This window comes from Callithrix jacchus, chromosome 1 (assembly GCF_049354715.1).
Source record: "Callithrix jacchus isolate 240 chromosome 1, calJac240_pri, whole genome shotgun sequence".
NCBI classification, from domain to species: Eukaryota; Metazoa; Chordata; class Mammalia; order Primates; family Cebidae; genus Callithrix; species Callithrix jacchus.
The window spans coordinates 92202801-92230083 of NC_133502.1; the positions used below are offsets into that span (position 1 = coordinate 92202801).

General features: G+C 38.9%; 1 long non-coding RNA gene across 1 annotated transcript; it reads right to left on the reverse strand.

The window, feature by feature from the left end:
• Positions 1-461: 461 nt before the first annotated feature.
• Positions 462-10435, reverse strand: LOC118153935 (uncharacterized). The gene is made up of 3 exons (XR_004743758.3): positions 10299-10435; positions 4086-4213; positions 462-3419 (listed from the first exon to the last, which is right to left on the reverse strand). It is a non-coding gene; the product is annotated as an uncharacterized LOC118153935 (long non-coding RNA).
• Between the last annotated feature and the right edge of the window lie 16848 nt (positions 10436-27283).

Genomic DNA, 27283 nt, shown 5'->3' on the forward strand with positions numbered 1-27283 from the left:
AAAAAAATCAGAGTTCTAAGCTTCTTCTACAGAGCAGGGTTTCTCAGTAACAGCACTATTAACATTTTGGACTGAATAACTCTTTTTGTGGAGGCTGTCTTCTGAATTGGAGAACATTTGTAGTCTCTCTTGGCATCTACCCACAACACCAATAGCATCAGCTTCTAAGTTGTAACAACCAAAATTGTCTCCAGACTTTGCCAAATGTCCCTTGGGGAATAAAATCAATAGTTGAGAAGCTCTGCACTGCGGTGATGTGCCACTACATACAACAGATTCAAAAGAACCACGCATTGCTGATTTTTTTTTTTTTGAACCACACATTGCTGATTTTTTTTTTTTTTTTTTTTGAGATGGAGTCTTACTCTGTCACCCAGGTTGGAGTGCAGTGGTGCAATCTCAGCTCACTGCAACCTCCATCTCCTGGGTTCAAGCACTTCTCCTGCCTCAGCCTCCTGAGTAGCTGGGATTACAGGCATGCACCACCAGCCCTGACTAATTTTTTGTATTTTATTTTATTTTAATTTTAGTAGAGACGGGGTTTTACCATGTTGGCCAGGCTGGTCTCAAACTGCTGACCTCAGGGTGGTCTGCCCACCTTGGCCTCCCAACACGCTGGGATTATGGGCATGAGCCACCACACCTGGCCTAAGAACATTTTTCAAAAATCTTCAGAGCAAGTAGAGAAATAAAGACATTAAAAAAAAAAAAAAAAAGCTTCTATGTTGCTAAATACATGTAGGAGCTGAGAGGATGATGAGCCCAAGGGTGCATGGAAGCTTCGTGCCCCTTCCCACATACAATGCCCTGTGCATCTCTTCCATCTGGTTGTTCCTGATTTGTAATTTCGTTTTGAAGTAAACTGGTAATCTAACAAGTAAACATTTTTCCTAAGTTCTGCAAACCATTCCAGCAAATGGTCAAATCTGAGGAGGAAGTCCTGGGAACTTCTAATGTATTTCCACCCAGTCCAAAGCTCAGGTGAAAACCTGCACTTTCCATTCTCTCATTTCAAATGGGGCCATGAAACCACCTTTGCAAAAATTATGACAGTGAGAGAAATCTGACATAGCTGATTCCCTCTTTCTTCTAATATCACAAGCTAACTGCCTTTGTTAACTTTAAAACAAAGATGGTAAACAGTCCCTTTCTGAGGCCGGGCGCGATGGCTCAAGCCTGTAATCCCAGCACTTTGGGAGGCCAAGGTGGGTGGATCACGAGGTCAAGAGATCAAGACCATCCTGGTCGACATGGTGAAACCCCGTCTCTACTAAAAATACAAAAAATTAGCTGGGCATGGTGGTGCGTGCCTGTAATCCCAGCTACTCAGGAGGCTGAGGCAGGAGAATTGCCCAAACCCAGGAGGCTGAGGTTGCGGTGAGCCAAGATCGCGCCATTGCACTCCAGCCTGGGTAACAAGAGCGAAACTCTGTCTCAAAAACAAAACAAAACAAAACAAAAAAAACAGTCCCTTTCTGAAATTAATTCCCTATTTGGTGGGCAGCTGAAATTGCCTTTGTAAGACTAATGAAACTACACAAGGTTGGGATTATGAGAAGGACCTGAATTCTGCTAAGATGTAGGTATAGTTAAACAATAACTAGCCATCGTTTCCTAGCTTGCCTTTCCATAATAGCTTACTGCTCAAGAATCATGTAGCCAGAGGTCACAAGATTTTTAACTTCCCCACTTTCTCCTATAGATAATATCACTATTGTCAAAATCTAAGATTGGTCTAAGATTGGTCTCTGAGATATTTTTAAACTTTCACTTTCTGGCAACTAACCAACTCCACCCAGACCTGTGACTCATGGCAAGGAATTAACTCCCACACAGAAACTTCCACCCAGAATCTGACTCAGCATGAGAAGCCAGTTTGGATACTCCTATGATATCATCCACAACTAATCAGCAGCACTCATTCCCTAGCCCCCTGTCTGCCAAATTATCCTTAAAATCCCCAGCCCCTGAGCTCTTAGGGAGGGAGATGTAAGAGTTATCTCTCATCCTTCCGCTGGGTTGGCCTTGTGATTATTAAACCCTTTCTCTACTGCAACACCACCATCTCCACGTATTGCAGTAGGCAAGGATAACCCACTTGGGCCATTACAGCCAGACTTATGACACTGAGCTATTAGTCCATGGGATCTGATGCTGTTTCCATGCAGATGATGTCAGAACTGAACTGAATTATAGGACATCTAATAGGTGTCTGACAAACTGATATAGAAAAAACCCCACAGTTTTAGTGACTAGAAGTTTTGAGTTGCAGTAGTGGAGGAAATAGAATTCATTTCTTTAGTTCGTGTAGATAATTTTTTTTCAGAACATGTAATAGGATTTTGTCTTGTACCAGTCAAATAGTTACGTGTATTAACTCATTTAAGCTTCACCTCAAGCCAATTGAGTAGGAACAATCAATAAACTAATTTTATAGAATAAGAAAATGAAGATCATAGTCAACTGATAGACCTTGGATTTGGAACGAGACAGTCTGCCTCTGACTTCCATTCCCTTAACCACCTATGACTTGACAGGCATGGATCAGGAGCCTGCCATCATCTAATTTGGCAGCACCTGGTTACCACAAAGCATGTGGTCCCTATAACAGCAGATGAGGGTAAGGGCTACATTATTTAAAATCACCTAGGCATGTGGCAGAAAACTGTTTTACTGTCTAACAAAATAGCCATCCAACATGGCAACAAAGTCTACCTCAAGTGTGAAGTCAATAATTGGTTAACAAAAATACATTTTCTATACCATGAACAGAGAAGAAAGCAGAAAAGACAGGACCAGGCCTTCCCTTTAAGCAACACAATATATCAGGTTAGAGTGGACCCATGTTTTTATTGAACAAACTGAGTAAGGAAAAGCTCCACTTATTCTTTTAAATATTAGCATTCTCATTATTAAAAGTCTTATTTCGAATCATCTCTCAGTGACCAAAATACACTGAAGCTCATTTTCTTTTGTTATATTTATCTTATTTTTTTGCAGAATAGTGTCTATGTTAGAGAGCTTCTACTTCTAAAATATATCTTCCTATTGCCTTTACCAGTGAGAGAGGTCTTTTCCAATCTTAAATACCTGCCTTATTATCTGATCCTGGTAAAGCATGCATATATGTTTCCAAGTTCTTCTGGGATTCAGTATTACATAAGAAAAGCTAGAGTTTAGTTTTGGTTTCTTTATTGGCAAATTTCTTACTACTGACTGAGTACTTATTTTTGCTAAAACATTATACTTAATATAATTTAAAGAATGTTATTGTAGCATTTCTTTGTTGTTGTTTCAATTCTTTTTATTGGAATTTGTGAGCCTTTTCAATCTGCGTACTTTGATCATTTTCAATGCAGGGTCATTTTCTTCTATTATATCTTTCGTACTCGTCCTGTTTGTATCATCTTTGTTGGTTCCTTAGGAATATGTACAGTTCTTAGATGTAGCTTCTAACTCCATATTCTTTCCTCTCTATCCATTACCCTTCTTTTTCCAGCCCCTTGTCCACTTGCCCTATACCCTGGGGAAAGTTTGTTCCCCATGTGTGTCCTACAGTATAAAGTCTGCTCCTTGCTCCCTCAATGTGGGTGATATGGTTTGGATGTTTTGTCCCCTCCAAGTCTTATATTGAAATGTTACTGCTAATGTTGGAGGTGGGCCTAGTGGGGGGTGTTTGGGTCATGGGGGCAGATTCCTCATGAATGTCTTGATGCTGTACTCATGATAAGTGAATTCTTACTCTGAGTTCACACAAAATCTGGTTATTTCAAAGACTGGCATCTCCTTTCTCTCTCTTTCTCACTCCATCTCTCACCATGTGATATGCTAGCTCTCCCTTCACTTTCCTCCATGAATAGAAGCTTCCTGAGGCCTCACCAGAAGCAGATGCTGGCACCATGCTTCTCATACAGCTTGCAGAACCATAAACCAAATAAACCTCTTTTCTTCATAAATTATCCAGTCTCAGGTATTTTTTATACCAATACAAGAACAGATGAATGCTATGGATATTTTATTACTTTTGCATTCCTTTACTTTCATGCCACTGTTCACTATTCCTCTTATATCTATTTCCATCTTACCATGATGACTTTTCCTTTAGGCTTGCTCTCTGAGTGGCCTGGTGCACCTGTTTTATAACAATCACATCTTCTTGCATGCACTCTCATTTTTATAGGCTTCATTGATGTCTTTTTGTGATTATTTATCCCTAAGCAATGAAACACATGCTCAGATTTGGTGTTTTCAATAGGCAGATTGTGCATAGCTGATGCTTTTGGAAGCACCAGAGTGCTCTCTCTGCTTCCCCCATCAACTTGCTTTGTAAAGACACAGAACTTTGAGAAAATAACAATTCAAAAACATCATATATTTGGTGCAAGTCTAGCTGTGGAGCCTTGTACTCTGAGAGATATAGTTTACAAAATAAAGTATTATACTATTTAGTAGACTGTAGTACATAGTCATTTGTAGATTGTAGCTTTCTATAATTTCTCTTTTTCCAGAAAATCAAAACAGCAAGTGGCTCTAGGGGAGAAGATCTCTTTCCAGTTCAGCAGAGCTATCCCAAGAGAAATCTAGCTAATATTGAGAAATTTTAAAAAGAGTTACCCACCTGCTGCCAGCCATAGATTTATCAGAAAACAAAATAAAACTGAACTCTATAATGCATCTTTTCTTGTTTAGTAACAGAAATGTGTAGTAATTTTAATTTTCATTTGTAATTTTTATTTGTACAAGTAAAAAAATTTTTTATTACAAATTTTTACTTTTAAAGTTAAAATCATCATTAAAAATGTGAAAAATGGGCCAGGTATGGTGACAATCCCAACAATTTGCGAGGCCAAATTCCAGCACTTTTGGGAGGACTTTGAGACTAGCCTGACCAACATAGTGAAATCCTGTTTCTGCTGAAAATACAAAAATTAGCCAGGGTGCTACACACCTGTAATTTCAGCTACTCAGGAGGCTGAGGCAGAATAACTGATTAAACCTGGGAGGAGGCAGGGACTTCAGGAAGCCAAGATCGTGCCACTGCACTACAGCCTGGGTTACAGAGTGAGACTCCATCTCAAAATTAAAAAAAAAAAAAACATGAAAAATGCATAAAAATAGAAAGAAAAAATTATTCATAGTCATACCACACAAACACAATGACCTTCATTATTAACATTCTATGTATCTCTTTCCAGTTTCTTTCTTTAGTATATAGTTTTAATTTGCAGTTTTTAACATATAGTTTTTAATTTATAGATTGACAGGGAGAGGGATATATATATATAGACATGTATACACACAAAATGTTTCAGTATCTTTTTTTCAGCTAGAATTGTATTAAATGCATCTGAAATGTTATTAATAAGCATGATTTTTAAAGACACATTAAGTTGCATCAGTGTGATGTACCATAGCTACTTTGGCTAATTCTTATGACTCATTGTTAAAGAAACCCTGCAATAAATATTTCTAATAACTTTCCTATTATAAAGTACCAAACCAGTGCTATTGAATCAAAGGACATAAACCTTTAAAGTAACTTATGTACAGTTTTACAAAAGTGTTGAATCACTTTATAGACCAATCAGCAAAACACAAATATGTTTATCTCATCTTGTTCTTATCGATATTAACTATTTTCATTACTTTTGTTCTTTGGTTGGTTTAACTTTTTTTTAATTTTGATTGCCAATAACACCTAGTTTAACATGTATTTATATACCAATCACATTTCTTCTTTGGGAAAATATTATGACTTTTACAGTGTGTCTTCAAAAGACAGATACTCCAAGCTAGGTGCAGTGGCTCACGCCTGTAATCCCATACTTTGGGAGGCTAAGGCAAGCGGATCACTTGAAGTCAGGAGTTCAAGACCAGCCTGGCCAACATGGAGAAACCCCTTCTTTATTAAAAATACAAAAAAATATCCAGGCATGGTGGCAGGCACCTGTAATCCCAGCTACTCAAGAGACTGAGGCAGGATAATCTCTTGAACCCGGGAGGCAGAGGTTGCAGTGAGCCGAGATTGTGCCATTGCACTCCACCCTGGGAGACAGAGTGAGACTCCATCTCAAAATATATATATATATTTTTTAAAAAAAAGACAGATACCTCAAAACAGAAGGAAAATATCTATCATATAAAGACAACTTTAAAAGGTTATGATCATTCCAAAAAGTAGAATTTCTACTGTTCCCATTCTCGTGGATTTGCATTCTCATTTCTCATAGTCTGCCACACTTAACCACTATTTTCTAGTTAAACTCTTTGCTATGTCTCATATAAGTTATATGCTCTGAAGCTCTTGACTTTGTCTATGTTGCTCCTTTTATCTCAAGTGGCCTTTGCCTTCTCCCAAACACACACACACATACACACACACACACAGAACCTGTGGCCTTTGTCAGGCTCCAGTAGTACCTTATTATTGCTCCCATTGCACCTAACATTCTGCATCATAATCATTAATATTCTTATTAGTCTTCCCAACTAGCCCATGGGTTCCTTGAGGGCAAGGCCACCTTATTGTTGACCTCTAGAATCTGCATTATTTATCACCATGACTGGAGTAAAATAGAAGCTCAATGAATATGGACAGTAGTGAATAATAAACACAACTACAACTACCCTCCTAGCGGTAAAACTGAGGGCTATTCTCAGTTGTCATGACTTTGAGGGGCAGCTTGTTTCAGTGGAAAGCCTATAAGCTTCAGAGTCATCAGACTTAGGTTCAAACTCCCAACTCTGCCATTCACATTCACAGGCTCAATGTCATAGGAATAATTAACCTAATATCTTTGAGACCCTATTGGAACAAATGGTGATCATAAAGCATACCTTATAGGATTATTTTGAATATAGAAGAGAAACTGAACATAGGTAAACAATATGGCATATAGTAGTGGCTCAATAAATAGTAGACATTTTTCTAGTTATTGCTAATTAGTAAGACTATTTCCATTATAATAAATATTAACACATTTTTTAAAAACTGATTCTTATATGTTTTCCTTTGCATCATCAAGTCAGTAAGACAAGGCCAATTTTACTATACACATTCTTGTCCCTAGACAGAAATATTTCTTTTTTCTTTTAAGTAAGCCTGGAAAAATATTTGATCTAATCACAATTTTGAAAAATACAAATTATATTTTTTTCCAAAGGCAATAGAAATAAGGTTCTCTGTAAAGTAACACATGATCTAATTATCTGCTACCTGATTTTTTTTGTTTGCCTCATTAATTTTGCTGAAAGTATTTAGAGACCTGAAGTTACTATAAATGAAAGACACCACAATCCCTGATGGCAGAAGCAAAGAACTTTTGGAACATGCTCTACTTTCCACTTCTAAAAATAGATCTACTTGGTCCACACTAAAGAAGCATGTGAAATCTGCCCTGTTGTAAATCAGATGTAAACTGGTGGTCCACTTGGCACAAGCGTGTGCCCACACACATGCAAGTACACACGTACACACACCAAAAACCCTCTGAAACATGGCTTCTTCTATTTATCACATAGCCATGATTCATGTGTGCCTTCCATGAAGCTAAAAGACACTTTGCAACCATCTGCCAACCAGATGAACACAGGAAAAGTCACAAAGACTACACAATTGAGGATGACACAAGTATTTGTTCAAAATATATATGCCAAGATCTTTTTTCCCTCTCCCGCTACCTCAAACTTTATCCCAAGCTGTTTTTAAGCCCCACATGCTTCAGTTTTCACTTCAAATGGCAGCTCCGACAGTCTCCACCAGGATTTCACAATCCCAGGCCTCATTTCATGCAATATTGCATGATTAAACGTAGCATGCGAAAGGCCCTAGTACAATACTAGGCACCAAAACGTGCTCATTATGAAACTGTCTCCTTACTACCTTCCCTTCCCCACCTCCTTTAGCATTCACCAGATCACTCCACATGGACATACCTTCCCCCACAGACTCAAAGTTGCTGCCCTAAGCAGATTCTCAGATGCGGAAAAGCACCAGGAGTTTCCCATTTTAGAGTCTTCTAGCATCCTAAAATATATATATATAAAAACCAACACGGAATTTTTAAAATAATAAAACCTTTTTTTAAAAGTGGGAAAAAAGCAACTTTTACATTTAAACAGTGTTTTTAAATACAATATACTCTATAGTGATATTTACAAGGTAACTACAGGATTTGTTAAAAAGATGCCACAGACAAGAGTAGCCAAGGAACGCAACAGAGTTTAAACTGCATGCTACGTGGCCTCTTTCAAATCTGTTAATTGCATTTCTGTCTGTGTGTACAATCTCATTTGGAAATGACATTTGAAATATAAATTTCAAGTTCTTTGAAATGTAAACTCTTCATGTAAAGGCCTTACTCCCACTCACTCCTGTCCTTGTCATAATGCTTGCCTCCAAGCATCTCCTGCAAGGAAACCACAAGCAAGTAATGAAGAAAATAGGGTAAGACTTGCCCTGAAAAAAGGTGGGAAAGAGAGGCTTAGAGGAGCCAAATGAGGCCACTGCATTAGGATCTACTTATGGATGGAATTAGAGGAATTTCTTTCCACAGCCTCCTAGCAACTCATTCACTGTTGTCAAGGAGGCCTTGACCCCCACTGGGATAAGCAGAGACCCACACAAGCCTCCCAGGAGGATGAACTAGAGTAGGATCCCTGACAATCAAGCCAATGAATTAGCAGGGTATGACTAGAATAATGCTCCCCAGACGGCTCTGGCGAAAGTAAGCTATTCCTCCTGCAGAAAGGCCTTAAGAGTTTATAACTCTTAAACTGAGACTGTTTTTCTGAAGTAATTACAAGGCACCAGTGGACACTGAATGCTGGGTACTATTTTAAATGATGAACTATTTTAATTGCAAGAGAAATAAACAATAAGAGATGTAAAGTGATTACTATAATGACAGACCAAAAAGACAACAACACAGTAGTACATTTATGACTCAGAACTAAAGGTTAAAGTATAATATTAAAAATACACATGGGTTTGATCTACCCATGCTATTGTGGAATTGTAGGGTTTACGATGTGATGTGATAGTTCTAGGCATTATTAAATTGTAGAAAATAATTATACATAAATCATCTATAGAGAGGGCCCATGATGTGGCAGACAGCACGGATTTAGCATTCTTCTCATCTTCTTACTCCTCCTTACCTCATTGCATTCTGGTTCCTGCCCTATCACTCCCTAGCCCCCAATTTCCCTCAAACTGCATTTGTCAACAATGAAAGCTCATTGGTGCTGAATCAATCTTGTCTTACTCCATCTCTCTCCATAGCATTTAACTCTGTGGACAACACTCTCCTTTCTAAAATACTCTCATTCTTGGCTTCCTGGACATCATCTCTTGGAATGGATGCCATTTGATCATCTTCTTAACTCCTTCTCTGTCTGCTTGCAAATACTTCTTTATTTCTTCCTGGTCTCTTCAGTGTTGTTACTAAAGGTGCTACTGTGAGCTCTTTATTGTTTTTCTTTCTCAATGTATATTATCTTTCAGGTGATATCATCCATTCAAATGACTTCAAGTGCTTTCTCCTTGTTAAAGGACTTCCTGATCCATATCTCCAAGCCAAATAATTCTCCTTAGCTCCAGACCTCTAGAGCCAACTGCCTGTCAGACACCTGCATCAATGACATTACTGTAGGAAAACCTCCCCCTGAATAGTGGCTTCAATCAACGATAATTATGTATTTTGTTTACCAATCTAGAGGTTGACTGGGTTCAGCAAAGCAGCCCTTCCTCAGGGTCTCTTAGGCAATTGTGGTCAGACAGTAACTGGGGCTGAAATTACCTCAAAGTCTCCTTCATTCAAACATCTGTCTCCTGGGCTGGGCAGATTTGACTAGCTGGAGGCTTGAACTCCAAACCATCTCTCTTTCATATAGGTATACAGCCACTCTATGTGGGGGCCTAAGGGTAGCCAGACTTCTTACATGACAAATGAAAGCTCAAGAAGAAAATATCAGCCCCTCATGTTCAGAACTGATCTGACATTCACAGCCAAGCCATGTCATTCTCCTTAGACATAAACAATCTTATAGAATACCAACCTCAGACAAAGTTACTATGAGACAAAGCTAAAATGAAACAAAACAAGCCTACTTCATAATCTGTGTAAGGACAGACAAAACAAGGTCACTATGCCACCTACAAAATATCCAACCCTAGAATTCTAGAAGTACTCCCATTTTCCGAGAGCATTTAATCTAGACCAAACCCCTAGTTCTGTCAACCTTCCCCCAAATCACCCAACCAAAGCCCAAATCTTATAATAGCTTCTTTCTAACACCTTCTTATTGAGAGATCCTCTGGTTCCCCCTGGTGTATGTTCTCCTGCTACAATGAGCAATAAATCCAATTTGTTTAGCTGCAGGTGTGTTCCTGGAAGGCTTTAGTTGAAGGACACTTATAGCTCCCAGAGCAAGTGTCTCCAGAGAAACCAACATGGGCTTTTGTAAACTAGCCTTGGACATCACACTGCTGCATTCTATTCATCAGATCTGTCACAAAGGCCCACTTAGGTTCAAGGGGAGGAGATACAGACATCACCTTGTGATGGAAACAGTGTCAAAGATTTTTCAGACATGTTTTAAAACTATCACACCATCTATATTCAGAGGCCCCACAGCCACTTAATAGTCACCAGTTCCAATACTGAACACACGATCCATTCTCCTGTTTTTGTACCTTTCCCTAGGATTCACTTGGCCTCATTTGTCCCCAGGACTTGGCCAGTTACTCAGTGGAAAATCCAGGTCATCCTCGCTACTTCCCACTCATCTCATCACTCACCAAGTTGGTCTTTTAGGGTAGTTGCACTTGAGCCACACATTTTCAGAACACACTGCAGGTGATTTATGGGTTTGAGCAGCTGCATCACCTGAATCTGTTCATGTGGTCCACAGGAAGCTTCCACAACTGCTACCTACAAGCAATCAATGGTGAAGGAAACAGCTCAGGCCTGGTGCATAATTGGGCTAGCATAATTTATTGCCTCTAGCCAGAGATAGTCTGCTGTTGCATTTCATTCTCACATGAGGTGGCCCCAAAGAAGAGAGGTAAAGGGAAATCCTCCCAGTGGGTGAAACTACAAGCAACACACTTGGTTATCCACTTCATATGGAAGAAAGGACCAGATCCTTAAGTATGCACTAGCTTCTAAGCAGTAGTGAATGGCTTGGACATTTGGATAGGGCAAGAAAAAAAAGACTTGAAGATCAGAGAAAATGTATGGGAAAAAGTATGTAGACAATCCTATGATAATAAACACAAAGCAGATCTCATACTACTGCTCAACTGCAGAGGAGACTCAACAACCATGTGCTCAGGATGATCCTTCCTGCCTCTTAGCCAGGCCCTCTTTAGCCACCCCAGTTCTTGTACAGCAAAGCCCATAAACAGTGTCTCTAGTGCTGCAATGGTAGCTACGCATGGTCCAACAATATAAGTGCCCACTCACAAAAGATAACCCAGCAATTGCCAATGCTAAATTTCCAACTTGTCAGTCGTGGAATCCCATGCCAAGACCTTGACTTAGAACCATTTCTCAAGGAGGCTGGCTACACAACCATCTATCAGAACCACCTGTCTTGGAGGGCATACCAATTTGTCCTTATGAGAATCAACACATACTCTGAGTATGGATTTACCTTTTCTTCCTGCAGTCCCTCTATCAGTACCACCATCAACGGCTCAACAGTACCTGGTCTATCAGTATGGTGCGCCTTGCAATACAGACTAGGACCAAGATGACATTTCATAGCAAAGGAAGTGCACCATGGTGGTCATTTATCATGGGAGTCTGCTCTTATCATTTACTCTACACCCCAGAAACACCTAAAATGAAGGAATAGCCTGGTAAAGTCTCAGTTATGGCACCGGCTTGGGGAGAAAACCTTGTGGTGAAAAAATAGCTTCATGATATGGAGTACATACAACACTAATAGCTGGTACATGGTTCTCTGCCCAGTAGCTAAAATGAATGGGTCTAGGAACTAAAGAATAGAAATATGATTGAACCTGATCATTAGAACTCCCAGTGAATGACCACAAAAGTTTGTGCATTCTGTTCCTGAAAACTCAGGTTTTCTGGATTAAAGATCTTATTTCTTGGAGTAGAGTGACATTTCTACCAAGAAACAATTAATGTCCCCACTGACCTGGAAGCTGAAATTGCCAAAAGATTACTTTGAGTTCCTTAAGCCAGTGAGCCAGCAAGCAAAGAAAGGAACTGCTGTTTGGCAGAGCCCATAGACCATGATTTCCTTGAGGAGCTAGGGTTACTATACAATAGGAACAAGAAAGACCATGTCTAAACCCCAGGAAAACCAATTGCTCTGTTCATGCTTTCTGATTGAGGACTTGGGGAATATTCATGATTTCCGGAGGCATCTTGGTATTTCTGTGTCCAATGACCCTAACAAATGAGCAATTACAACAAATATGAGCCAAAAAAAATTTTAAAAAGAGAGAGGAAATAAATAAAACCCTTTCTTTCAGTTTTGTTTTTTCTTTTTTGTTGTTGTTGTTGTTTTTCATTTTTTTTTTTTTTTTTGAGATGGAGTCTCACTCTGTCGCCCAGGCTGGAGTACAGTGGCATGATCTCAGCTTACTGCAACCTCTGCCTTCTGGGTTCAAGCAATTTTCCTGCCTCAGCCTTCCAAGTAGCTGGGATTACAGCCTGCCACCATGCCCAGAAAATTTTGGTACTTTTAGTAGAGGTGGGGTTTCACCATGTTGGCCAGGCTGGTCTCAAACTCCTTACCTCAGGTGGTCTGCCACTCAGCCTCCCAAAGTGCTGGGATTACAAGCGTAAGCCACCACACCCAGCCAATAAAACCCTTTCAAACAAGGGTCTGGGTCACCTCACCAAGAGAACAATAGATAATTCAAACAATTTTACAAACAAAAAACAAACAAACAAATAAATAAATAATAAAATGAAAACAAAAAAAAGAAGGAAAAAAACAATTTTATGCCATTGTGTGGATACCTCCTTATTTATTTAAAAAGTCCATTATTTTTCAGCCTTTAACTTCTGCATCATTCAAGGTCCAAGTCGAAGACAAAAACTTATGACAATCTGAACACAGAAAATTTAATATTCCAAAACTTTACTAAAAAATTTACTACTAAAAGACTTGGAAAATATTCACGATGTCTGCTCACAAATGTCAACGTTCTCCTATAAGACACTAATTTCCAGGGATGTTGTGAGGGTCAGTAGGAGGCCCAGGCAACACAAATTTAAAAAGCAGCTATTATCTCTAGGCTGAGGAAGAAGAACAGTAAAGGTACTTAGGACTAGGAGAAGCCCTCCTTGCCCCAAGGCTGAGATTCAAACCTCTTCTGAGAGGTAGTAACTACCACAGGCAGCCTGCAGGAACAAAGAAACTTGACTGAGTGCACAGGCTGGCACTGATCAATAAAAGCAATCTATCATCACTGGTGGATGTGGGTGGTTGGAAGCTGGTCTACAGGAGTGACCTTCTTTTGCTTGGTGCTGTGAGTGGGCCAGAGTTGGTCTGTAGAAGTGGCCCACCATTGCTGGAGGGTATGAACAGACCGAAGCTGCCCTGAAATTGCTGCAGGTAGAGAAAGATGGCCTGCAGGTGCACCTGGAACCTCTATTGCATTGCAGAGTCTCTCCAGTGCCCTCAATTGACAAAGTTGAATAGCCCCCAAATTTTCAAAAGAGAAATGTCCATAGGGTCCAGCTCCAGTCACAAAAAAACAAGACAAACAAGGATGGATTTGGCGCTCAGGGACATAAACTGATATCTGCCACCTTGCAAGTTTTTGTTGTTACAGATAAAATTATTATCAACATTCACATAATTCTTTGCAGATATCTTATGATTATTTTCCTTAGGATAGATGACAAGAGGTAGAATTAACAAGACAAACAATATATATATTTTAAAATATTTGGGTATAAAATAAAAATTTCTTTATAAATGTGCCAATTTAATTTCGCACCAGGGGAGTATGAATATATGAAGTCTAAGCACAATCTGCATGATTCTAGGAGGGTGATTTACTAGAACAAATTCTCAGACACTGAGTGATCTTAGCTGACTGCCAGGTTTAGCCAGCTTCCATTCTCTACTCATTTCCTGTACAGTCTTTCTGTAGAGATTTTAGTTCATTTGCTTATTAAAGTGGCTCTCAATGCAGAGATAAAACTAAAGTTCTAAGAGTCAGGAAAAGACATTTTTTAATCTGACATGAGAATATTCACAAGCAACATTTGATTCTTAAAATAAATATAATTCAAGAAAACCAACAGCTATGCCCACACTTTTGGACTGAGGACTCCGAAAATATTCATGATGTCCACTCACAAATGTCAAAGGTCTCCTGTAAGATACTAACTTCCAGGGATGTTGTGAGGGTCAGTAATAATGTGTAAGGCACACAGGGGGAGTCAATAAATAGTAGCTTGATCTCCTGAGAGCATTATTGTTAAATTGCTAAGAATTCAAGGATATATGTTCTTTCATTTTATTAAAGTTATTTTCAATATGGGTGTAAATATGCCCTTTACGGCCAAGCTAAGTCTCTGCACAATAGAGTGTTATTCCCTGATGACTAGTTACAGATTATATTGTACCTCAAGAGGTATTTTCTATACATTTGTGTAATCAGCTATGAAAGGACGTAAGGAATAAGGGCAATTTACCATTTTAAAGAAATTAACTTCATAAGGGAATCCTTCTTCTAAGCGGCTCACTTGGTTGCCTCGTAGACTGACATCAATCAGTCCCAATACAGTTAATGAAAAGTTCTTCAGCACAGTGGGGTGGTGCAGGTGTTTATACCAGGCATAGAAAACTCATTTTCAGCTAACTCCAACCATAAAGCAATAGTATTTGCAGGAGTATTTAGGTGAAGAATCTCCTTCTGAGGTTAATGTCTTTAAAATAATGAATTGCCCTTATTCTTTACATCCTTTCGTAGCTAACTGGCAAGCAAGTAAAGGACATTCCTGGAGGCACAATGTAATTACTATATATCTACACTGGTCAGATCTTTGGATCCTTGAAAGTCGATCTTTAGCCACTTATTAATCACCCCATGATAAATTCAATTGTACCAAATTTGGCCATTTTTTCTACAGATTTAAGAGATAAATACAAAATTTTGCACACATAGATGAAGTAACCAGGACCATGTCAAAAGAATATAAACCTGGCTGGGCATGGTGGCTCATTCCTGTAATGCCAGCACTTTGGGAGGCTGAGATGAGAGGATCACTTGAGTTCAGGAGCTCAAGATTAGCCTGGACAACATAGACATCATTGCTACAAAGTATTTCTTTTTTTCATTAGCCAGGTGTGGTGGTACACACCTATAGCCCCAGCTACTCGGGAGGCTGAGGTGAGAGGATCATCTGAGCCCAAGAAGTCATGGCTTCAGTGAGCCATGACTGCACCACTTCACTCCAGTCTGAGCAACAGAGCCAGCCCTATCTTAATAATAATCTGATTTTTAAAATATAACTGCATTTTGTACTTTTGACATTTTTCTTTGCTTGATAATAATGGCTTTGAGCAAGTCACTTTGCTTTTCGGGGACTTAAAAATTTCTTAAGTTAAATTAGATCTGTAGTTTCCTACCTGGAGGATCAAATCCCTAAACACAGGTACAAGTATTGTCTGTAGCCTAAAAAATAATGTACCTTTGCACTCATATGCTTTTGTTAAAAAAAAAGTTGAATTTTAATTTTTTATGTTTAATACTAAATAGCATATTTTATATTAAAAATATAAAATTATACATGCCAACTGTAGAAGATTAGAACATAAAGAGAAACCAAAATACAACCACCTGTAATCCTGCCACACAGATACAGCAACTATGCACATTTCACAATTTATTCATTCAGTTTTCTTTTCATGCATATTTGTACCCAGATCATTTTAAACAAACTGGAATATACTGCATGCATAATATTTTGTGACTCATTGTATGTGTTTTACAACACATTATAAACATCTTCCTAAATCATAAACTTCTTTTCTACAACAAGGCTTAAATGACATTTCTATATATGAAGGCATACTGCTAGTTTTGAATATTTAAGTTGTTTCTAATATTTCATTATTTTAAATAATGCTGCTATGAACATCTGCAATATGATTAAATTGATACATAACAGATTAAGATTTATTATTCTTAATGCTCATATTATTCCATTTCTGGACACTGGGAGCCTCTTCATGGTGGCTCCTGAGTTCTTTTGATAAAATTACTATAGTCTTTCATAGTGTATCTGCTTTTCAGTATGACAAATGTTCCAGGCACTTTTTGTATGTGTTCTGCTCTGTATCTGAAAACATCCAATTCTCCAAGGAGCCCTCATTTTTTTAGTGGAAAATGGTATTTAGAGAGCACCATCTGGGCACTAGGGCTGTTTATTGCCATTGCTACTGGCTTGGTAATTGTTGTGAGTTCTCTTCAGGAGACTGAATTTGAAAATAGTTTTTTTAAAAGAAAACACATTATGAGTTTACAGTGATGTGTCCAGTTTAAATTTAAGATAACATTTTTACTAATTTCTTTAATTGTATATTTTTCTTTTTCTCGAAATCTTGGTCCCTAATGACATTAACATAATCATGTTTATATATTGTCCTAATATCTATGCATCCATATGTTAAGCATAAACATAATTATGTTAACATATGTATTATAGATATAACAGTTTTAAAATAATAATACAAAAATTACTATTTATGATATAATGATTGAAAACGATTTAGGCTTGTTGCAGTTCTTTTTACCTTTATTTATATCTCACTAGGGATGCACAATCAAATCAGTATGCTTTAAAATCACTTAAAATAATTTCTGTCTGTGTGGTTATGCTACGAACTCAACGCACAGGTTAACATGCTTCTTTTGACTTCCTTTTTATAAATTGTTCCTTTTTTATTCTATTTTTTTCTTAATTATAGAAAATACTAACTTGGTTTCAAAGTCAAACGTACTAGAAAGAGATCCAGATAGCCAGGTACAGTGGCTCACACCTATAATCCCAGCACTTTAGGAGACCAAGGCAGGTGTATCACTTGAGGCCAGGAGACCAGCCTGGCCAACATGGTGAAACCTAGCCTCTACTGAAAATAGAAAAGTTAGCTGGGCATGGTGATGGGCACCTGTAATTCCCAGTGACTCAGGAGGCTGAAGCAAGAACGTCACTTGAACCCAGGAGGCAGAGGTTGCAGTAAGCCAAGATCGAGCCACTGCACTCCAGCTTAGGCAATAAAGTGAGATTTTGTCTCAAAAAAAAAAAAAAGATAAACCCGGAGAAGTCTCACTCCTACCCCTGTCTTCACCATCCTCTTTTCTCTGTCTCTCTGGAGATCACACATGCGCGCGCGCGCGCACACACACACACACACACACACACACACACCCCTTCTTGGGTAAATAGTAACCACTATTCACATTTTCTCTATCTTGCTATTTCATTTAACAATGCTTCTTGGAAATTACCCCTGGCAGTGAATAGAAACAGACCTCATTCCTTCTCTCAGCTGGGTGATGTGGATAGAACATCTTGGGTTCAAGCAGTCTCGATTAGTGGACATTTGGGTTGTTTCCAATCTTTTCTCTTAAAAATCATGCTGCAGTAAATAGCTTTGAATACAATTATTTTCATGTTTTCAGGTGCTATTACTTTTTAATTTATGTAAATGCCTTGTGATGAATAAAGTACAAGTTATTTTGGAACATCACTGAATTCAAGTGGTCTTATGCCATTTAGTATTATCTCATTTGATACAGTTACAACTTGCAGCTGCCATGATGTGAGGGTCAGAGAAAATCTTGAACATTTAAAAAGAGACCACATGCAGGATTACATAAGCATTTTTCATACCCAAAAGGAAACAAATGAGTATCTCTTGAAGGAAAAATCATCCTATATATCTAATTTTTAACATAATTTTGCTTAAATGTGTAATGCAAAACAAGATATAAATGCCTTATGATTGTACTCCTTGTATAACAGCAAGACCAAAAAATTTTACAAAGTCGAAACAAACAGACCTACAAAGGTAATAACATTCAAATCAACAACACTAATGTGATTTGATGGATGACGTGGCTCCCATCAAACCTAGCCAGCTCCTTCCTTGTGAACATGCTACCAACTACAGTGGAAGTGGGAATAGCAGTGGGTGGGAGCAGGCTCTTTAGAATGTGGTTCATTCATCCTTTCGTGCCCTTATAAGGATTGATTTTCGAACTCTTTTCCTCTATTCACAGTCCTGTTCTGCAGTATTCTAGCCCATTCCATTATTTGGCATTTAGTTTAGGAAAATGCATCACTTACAAATTAGGTTGATATCTGCTGTGTTCCTATTGGACTTCAACAATAAAATGATATACTCCTCAGTACTAACACAACCTCGATTGTACATTAGTACTAAGCTCTAAAGTTCAGTCTAATGATCTTGAACATTACATATATGTATGTAACGTGTGTTTCTGTATATACATATTCATTTTAGATTTCCCCATTTCACATCTTGTAAACAGCAGACCTGAGATTCAACCAAGGTCTTTCTGTTCCACTACACCACCCAGACTAAAACAGTGACCTTTCATGATCTGGAGTTATAAAAGTAGACAGTGGTTGTGATTCATTTGGAGGGGCCTTAGATCTGAATCCAGATGATTGTAGCACAGTTCTGCTGTAAACCAACTTTGTGAATTTCACCTGTCCCTGACCGTCAGTTTGAGCTTCCTCATCTACAACATGAAGAGGCCACACTAAATCATTGCTAGGGCCTTTACAGTTATAATTTCTAGGAATGTTTTATACTAGCAAACATCCCATATATGACAGAGGAATGACTCAATTAATATTCTCCCTTTTAGCAGTGGAATTTCCAATTTCACCCCTAAGCATCAACAAATGGGATCAATAGCCAGGCACAGTGGTTCATGCCTGTAATTCCAGCACTTTGGGAGGCTGAGGTGGAGGGATCACCTGAGGTCAGGAGTTCGAGACCAGCCTGGTCAACATGGTGAAATCCCGTCTCTACTAAAAAAATTAGCTGAGTGTGGTGGTGGGTACCTGTAGTCCCAGCTACTCGTGATGCTGAGGCACAAGAATTGCTTAAACCCGGGAGGTGAAGGTTGCAGAGAGCTGAGATGGAGCCATGGAACTCCAGCCTGAGTGCCTGAGTGAGACCCTCTCTCAAAGGAAAAAGAGAGATTGGAAAATAATTCTGTGTATTTGGGAAGTATCTGTTCCAAACAATTTAATGCTAAAGGATGACCATTTGATAAAAGGATGTGGTTTTTAAAAACCTATACATTAGTATGGAATCACCACATTTAAGACATTTTGGAAATCACTTAATATAATCTCTAATTTTACAGAAGCAGTTATGTGATTTTTCTAAGATCACCCAGCTTATTTGTATTATAGATGGGACTTACTACCTGGGTTTTTAAGACTCAACATACCCTAATGCCCTCAAAATTATCTTCTCATATTCATCATCAAAAGTACATAACAGGAAAGCAGTCTAAGAGAATAGTTGAAAATAGGTTCTAAAATTAAATTTTCTGGATGAAAATTCCAACAGTATCACTGGCTGTGTGATTTTGAGCCGACTACGTAACCTCTTTATGACTCAGTTTTCTTCATCTATAAAATGGAGATGACAATAATTGCACATTCCTCCAGTTTATCAAGGAATTAAAATAGTAATTCATGTAAGTTGTTTAGTATATTGCCTGACACATAGGAAGTTATAAATATTAACTAGAATTAAGATTAAACTATTTAATATACAGATCTAATCTGGTTTAATTTTGGTTTAATGTTACAACCAAATTTGGTTTAATGTTTCAATTATACTTCTTTCACTGGTATGCAGGATCAGAATTATTCTAAAATGATCTTTCAAGGATTTTAAGTTTAGAAGTTATCCTATAGTTGGCTGGGTATGGTAGCACATTGGGAGGATGAGGTGAGTGGATTGCCTGAGCTCAGGAGTTTGAGAACAGCCTAGACAACATGATGAAATCCTGTCTCTACTAAAATACAAAAAAATTAGCCAGGCATGGTGGTAGGCACTGTAATCCCAGCTACGCGGGAGGCTGAGACACAAGGATCCCTTGAACCTGGGAGGCGGTGGTTACAGTGAACGAAGATCACGCCACTGCATTCTAGCCTGGGCAACAGAGCAAGAGTCTGTCTCCAAGGGAAAAAAAAAAATAAGTTATCCTATAATAAAAGGTATGTACTAGCAAAAATGGACTCTAATTTTAAGAAGATTGGATGGAGGTATAAAGCTGTTTTTCACGGTAATATTTTAAGGACAAGTTATTCCCTTGAAAACCTTGCAAAAATTAATCACAAATTACATATAAGCAGCATTTCTTCCACTGTTTTTCTCAAGACTTTTGTCCCTCATTAAGCAGTTGATGATCTGATTTTTGCCAGTGTGTAGACATTGCTTTAACATCACCACATTTAACTAACAGCAATTAAATCCCCTTGACACACTGTGTATGAATTTCAAAAGGCCTTTATGACTGTTTATCTCATCTTTACGGACCTTTAAACTTAATAGCTTTGGTTGCAATAAAGAAGTACTTTCCAAGAGTTAAACATCTCTTCAAGGCCACTGCCAGGCTTTCCAGCTGATCAAAATTATTACGTCATCCAGACACAGACCTCCATGTGTCATTGTTCTTCAAACTGAACACAAACGAACAGTGTGGGGTGGAAGTGGGGAGTGTCATGGTCGCTGGTCATTGAACAAAGACATTAGTCAAAAGAAATATCAGTTCAGGAATACTAACGTTGCAGTTCTGCTCAGGTTCAATAGTTTTAGGCTAATATATAGGTTCATTTAAAACTCACAGTACAATAGCCCACATCAGTTACCATCTATTCCTCTCCTTCTTGTCTGAAATGTTAAAGTATCCAGTTTTAAACATAGAGCCCCAGAAGAATATAATGAAAGGGACTAGCTCACGGGCACACTACCAAGCCTACCTTTTCCAGTCACTAATTTTCCCAGCTGTCATCCCTCCTCCTTATTGCCATTGGTAAAATGTCCCCAGCCTCTCTCAGTTCCCAAGATCTTCATTAATCCTCTATAGTCATACCAGTTCCACTCCTCCCTCAACACATACACACACACACACACACACACACACACACACACACACACAAAACACACTTTTCAGTATTCTGATTTTTGGGGAGGGTCAGCCACCCATCCCCAACCCCTACAGCACCCACCATCCACACTCATACCATTCTCACATTCATTCCACTGAGCCAAATCTGAGTCTTTCACCAGATAATCCTTCCTCTTAATCAGAAAGCAAGGGAAATCCAAGAAGTCATAGTTTTTGCTAAAAGAGGTATGAATACTTTCACTGCCCACCCAAAAGATAATCAGGGGTCAAAAAGACTAAGTTAAGAAGGATTAATATGACTAATGACTAGAGGGGTGACAAAATTGCTGAAGAAACCATCACAGTTCTGGGCCGAAAGTGGCGGCTTACTCCTGTAATCCTAGCACTTTGGGAAGCTGAGGTGGGTGGATCATCTGAGGTCAGGAGTTTGAGACTAGCCTGGCCAACATGGTGAAACTCTGTCTCTTCTAAAAATACAAAAATTAGCCAGACGTGGCAGAAAACACCTGTAGTCCCAGCTACTCAGGATGCTGAGGCAGGACAATTGCTTGAACCCAGGAGGCAGAGGTTGCAGTGAGTCAAGATGGTGCCATTGTACTCCAGCCTGGGCAACAAGTGTAAAACTCCATCAAAAAAAAAAAAAAATCCATCACATTTCTGAATAAACATAACTTATACCACTTTTTATAAAAAGTGGTATACTTTTTTAAAACTATAAAATAATTTTAAAATAAGAACTAGAAAAAACTCAGCTCCTAACAATCCTTCATAGTTACAAAATTAAATCTGTGATTCTTTTTGCCAAGCCACAGTGTGACAATCTCCTGAACATCTTCAAGACCAGCATTTTTCAATCTCAGCACTATTGACGTTTGGGGCAGGGTAATTTTTGTTGTGGGGGCTGTCTTGTGCATTGCAGTATGTTTAGCAGTATCCCTGGATTCTATCTACTAGATGCCAGTAGCACTCCTCCTCCAGCTGTGACTACCAAAAATGTCTTACATTACCAAATGTCCCTTAGAGAGCTAAATTATCCCAGATTGAGAACCACTCTCACAGAGTAAATGGAAAACTTCATGTCCTAGATCATTGGTCTTTCAAGTATAGCCCATGGACCAAAAGCAAAGCTCACTGCCTGTTTTTGTAAATAAAGTTTTATTGAAACACAGCTGCAGTCATTCACTTACTTAACATCTCTGGCTGTTTTCTCACTGAGATAGCAGAGTTGAGTGATGTTAACACATTGTATGACCCACAAGTTTTACAGCCCCCATCTCAGTTTACTGGTTTCAAAGATCTTTTTAAAGTGATGACCATTTTTTATAATAAAAAGATTACAAAAAACTTTGTCAAAGGGTCCAGATGGAATATTCAACTTGAGTAATTTGAAGAAATAAAGCATACACTGGGTAAAGTATGTAGGCAATTGCACAGGTATAGCAGGGTATGGAGAAATTTCAAGGGCCTAAGAAAACTGGGCATTATTACCAGCTGTAGGCCTGAAGGGGAAAGGACCCAGATGACCCTATAGGCCACAGCAGATTATACGTTGCCTCCCATTCTCCCTCCCTCCAATCTCATGTTAGTGTTCCCCAAGGACAAAATCCAAACAGAAGCAGGAGGGCAAAGCAGCCCACCAACATGGTCCACAGAGGTCAGCCTCCCGGATCATAATGCAGCATGGAGAAAGAAGGAGAGTGGCAGTGGGGATGGAGCAGGACAGAAGATAGCCACATAGATCCCTAATATATGAAACTGGTCAAACTAAATGTGCTGTGATGTTTAACAGCAGTAGATCTTGAGATCAGCACTGGGTGTCTTTTCTCTAATCTACGATTCAAGACTCCAATGAATGGAGCTTGAAAATCCCACCCTAGACCCTCTTCTGGTTTTTAACTTCATTTGTATCCTATCTAAAACAAAATCCCATGTTCAGATATTTTAATGCTGTCACAAACCACAATCCTCAAGCCTATTCTTACCATTTAAGCCTTCAACTCTCAGCCACAGACATGCTCCCCATTCCTCCTGCCCCCTACCCTCTCTGCTCATGCCCGCAAGCTGTGAAGCACTAAGAGACCATTTTAGAAGACTCTAATTACTAAATTCGCCACAATGTCATAATATCAAACAACAGGGACCTAACTGATGCTCAGTTTCCCATGACTTAGCTGAAACTTGCCCTTAATATCCTAATTACCAAATCCGATGGCCTTTTCCTCAAGCCTTATCAACCTTTACCTCTCTGTAACAAAACATTTTTTCCATCATTTCTTGCCTCTTGATTTACATCTTCCTTTGGCTTCTAGAGTGCTGTATACTCTATGATCTTCTTATAGTTCTTTGACCAACTCTTCTTCATAATCTTCATAGGTGCTTCTAATTGAAGGAAAGAAATTTCTCCAAAGAACCTAATAATAAATCATGTTTTCCATAATACAAGTAAAGTTGCAACTTGTAAAAAGATTTCCTGAAGAAATAACATTTCCTGAAGGAATATATATAAAATTTTAAATCTTATAAGTAAGTCGTTTCCATACAACTGGTACATAACAAGACATTGTTCCCTTCCAAAATCTCGTTACATCATCCAATTATCTTAGTATTTCCATTTACCCAGTCTTGAAACCCCAAAGTAGGGAGATAACAGATGTTTTAGAACTGGAAGGATCTTCAAAATTATCTAGCTCAATGCCACCACTCTGTATGAGAAAATTCACTTCCTCATCTCCTTGGCCTTCAGGCAAGGATTCTAAGGAAACATCCCAGATCCTGTATTTTCTAGCCTTTTTCTCCTGACTTCAGAGACATTATTACAGCGTTAGCTCTCTCCTCTGTGAGGTGCTACCAATCAGATCTTCATCTACAGGCTTTAGTCTCGATGGTGTTTAATTTCATGCATCCACTTGACTGGGTAACAGGGTGCCCAGACATTTGGTCAAACATTATTCTAGGTGTGTCCGTGAGGGTGTTTCTGGATGAGATTAATATCTAAATCAGTAGACTGGGTAAAGCAGATTGTGGGTGGGCCTCATCCAATCTGCTGAAAGCCTGAATAGAACAAAAAAGAAGCTGAGTAAGAAAGAACTCCTTCTGTCTGACTGTGTTTGAGCTGGGACCTTGGTGTTTCCTGACCTCAGACTTGAACTGAAACATTGGCTTCTCCCTGCATCTGGAGCCTGCAGACTTTCACACTAGAACTATACCATTGGCTCGCCTGGTTCTTAGACCTTTGGACTGAGCCTGGACTGCACCATTGGCTCTCCTGGGTCTCTAGGTTGCCGACTGTAGGTCTCGAGACTTCCTAATTCTCATAATGAAGTATATAATAAATGTATATATCTTTACTGATTCTGTTTCTCTTGAGAATCCTGACCAGTATAGTCTTCTTTCAAGCTCTAGTCCAATATTTTCAAAATCAAGTTTAAAATCTCCAACTCAAATACAAAATGAAATTCCTAAAAATGTTATTCATCATTGACTTATTCAATCACTAAGGATTTATGAAATGTCTACTACGTGCTACATGTTCTGCTAGGTATGCAAAATGGCGCCCTCGTCTCAAATCGTTCACTGAGAAGTAGAGTCAATAGACACGTAACAAAAATGAAAAGTTACAGCTTAATAGAAATGTATAAAGCCAAGAGGTAGTCCAGAGAGCATAAAGGTGGGGTTGGTAGCAGAGCCTTCCCTGTTGCTAGGGAAGTCTTCTTGATGAGTAAGGCTTGAAGAAGAGAGGGTCACCAGGTGGGCAGAAAAGTTAATTTGATGGAAGGAAATAATATTTCAGGAAAAGAAAAAAAAAGGCATGTACAAAGGAAGTGCTTGAATTGGATGTATAAATGTTAATAATTAGGTGCTGAAAAAGAGCAAGAGCTAGTCATGATTTCCAAGTATTATGAGAATAAAATTATTAACATATAAAGATTCCCAATTTTTTCCCTGCCTACCTATTAAATAGAGTTTTGGTATAACTGTCCTTAGTCTTTTCCTTTCTTCTCTCTTTCAAGGAAGTCCTGCATTGTCAGTTTGTTTTTGTTGTTGTTGTTGTTTTGAGTCAGAGTCTTACTCTGTCACCCAGGCTGGAGTGCACTGGTACTCACTGCAACCTCCACCTCCTGGGTTCAAGTGATTATCCCACCTCAGCCTCCCAAGTAGCTGGGACAACAGGTGCGATGCCAGTATGCATGGCTAATTTTTGTATTTTTAGTAGAGATGGGGTTTCACCATACTGGCCAGGCTGGTCTCGAACTCCTGACTTCAAGTGATCTGCCCACTTTGGCTTCCCAAAGTCCTGGGATTGCAGGCATAAGCCACCATGCCCAGCCAGTTTGAGGGATTCTTAATAGCAAAAAAAAAAAAAAAATAGGAAAGAAGAAAGGGTGGGAAGGGGGGAGGGAAGAAAGGAAGAGAGGAAGGAAGGAAGAGAGGGAGGTAGGGAGGGAGGGAGGAAAAAAGGAAGAAAGGAAAGATAGGAAGGAAGGAAGGAAGGAAGGAAGGAAGGAAGGAAGGAAGGAAGGAAGGAAGGAAGGAAGGGGAATAGAAGAGGAAAAGGTAGAAAGAAGAGGAGGTAGGGAGAGGGAGGTGAGATGGAGAGATGGGGAAGGAGGAAAAGAAGAAAAGAGGAGAGGAGTGAGGGAAGAAGAGTATATTAGCAGATGAGAAAGATCAAAGTTAGCAGGTACTTGAGATTTTTGTTGTTGGTGGTGGTGGTTTTGTTTTTATTTGGAGAAAAAAACTGTTAGAGAAAGTAACTGCATTGGTGAAGGCAGTAGATGAAAGAAGAAGAAAAATATCTATTTAAAGAATGATTACTGAGGGACTTTGTATTCTCCCTATGATGTAAGAAAAAAATAGCTGTACTTGAGTTAAATTCGCACTTAAACCACAGTATAATTAAAGGACTGAACCATGCATATCACCACTAAGTAAACATTATACGCATTTCTACTAATTGCAAAACTTACTCTTTTTTTTTTTTTTTTTTTTTTTTTTTTTTGAGATGGAGTACCACTCTGTCGTCTAGGCTGGAGTGCAGTGATGCCACCTCAGCTCACTGCAACTTCCACTTCCCAGATTCAAGTAAATCTCCTGTCTCAGCTTCCCAAGTAGCTTGGATTACAGGCATGCACCACCATGCTTGGCTATTTATTGTATTTTTAGTAGAGATAGGGTTTCGTCATGTTGACTAGGCTGGTCTCGAACTCCTGTTCTCAAGTGATTCACCCACCTCAGCCTCCCAAAGTGCTCGGATTACAGGCAAAAGCCACCACACTGGGCCTGCAACACTTACTCTCCAGCCATCTAGACATAAAACCTTAAAATAGTAGAATGGAATTTGACTGAAATTCATCTGTTTCTTTCTCTAGGTGTGGCATCAGTGTTATCATAGTGCCTAAATCCAAGCAGCTATTTCACATCCTGGACATGATAATTGGTTGAAGAATAGGAACATGCCTGAACTCAGGCCAATGAGATGCAAGAAGATATTTTCTGGGAATGAAGCTTTTCCACTATTTCTGTTTAACAGACCATTGCTCTTTTTTCTGTGCTTCTTATGGAGCCTCAGGCAGAGCCACACAAAGAAAGCAGACCTGACATATGGATCTTGGTGATTTTATTTGAATTCTGGATCAAGCCAAGCCTGACCCCTGCATCCCAATTTACTTTTACTTTTCACAATTGGATCAGATTAATCTTCCTAAGACATTATCTTTGTTGCTAAAAACCTCCGTAGTGACCACGATGAAGTCTAAACCACGTAGTCTGATGTTAAAATGATTTCATTACCTGGTACCAACCCAATCCCTTTATTCTTGCTCCCTCTGACTCTCCTTCTCATACATCATGCTCCAGCTCCATCGTGGGGAAAAGAGGGGACATTTGCTTATATTGTTCCCTATTGTGAGAATAATAATCTTTTTTTTTTTTTTTGTAAAGACAGGGTCTCACCATCTTGCCCAGGCTCGTCTTGAACTCCTGGACTCCAGTAATCTCTCACCTCAGCCTCCCAAAGTGCTGGGATTACACATGTGAGCCATCATGCCTAGACTAAAATAATGATTTTGACATATTGATACTCTTCATTAGTTCTAAGCT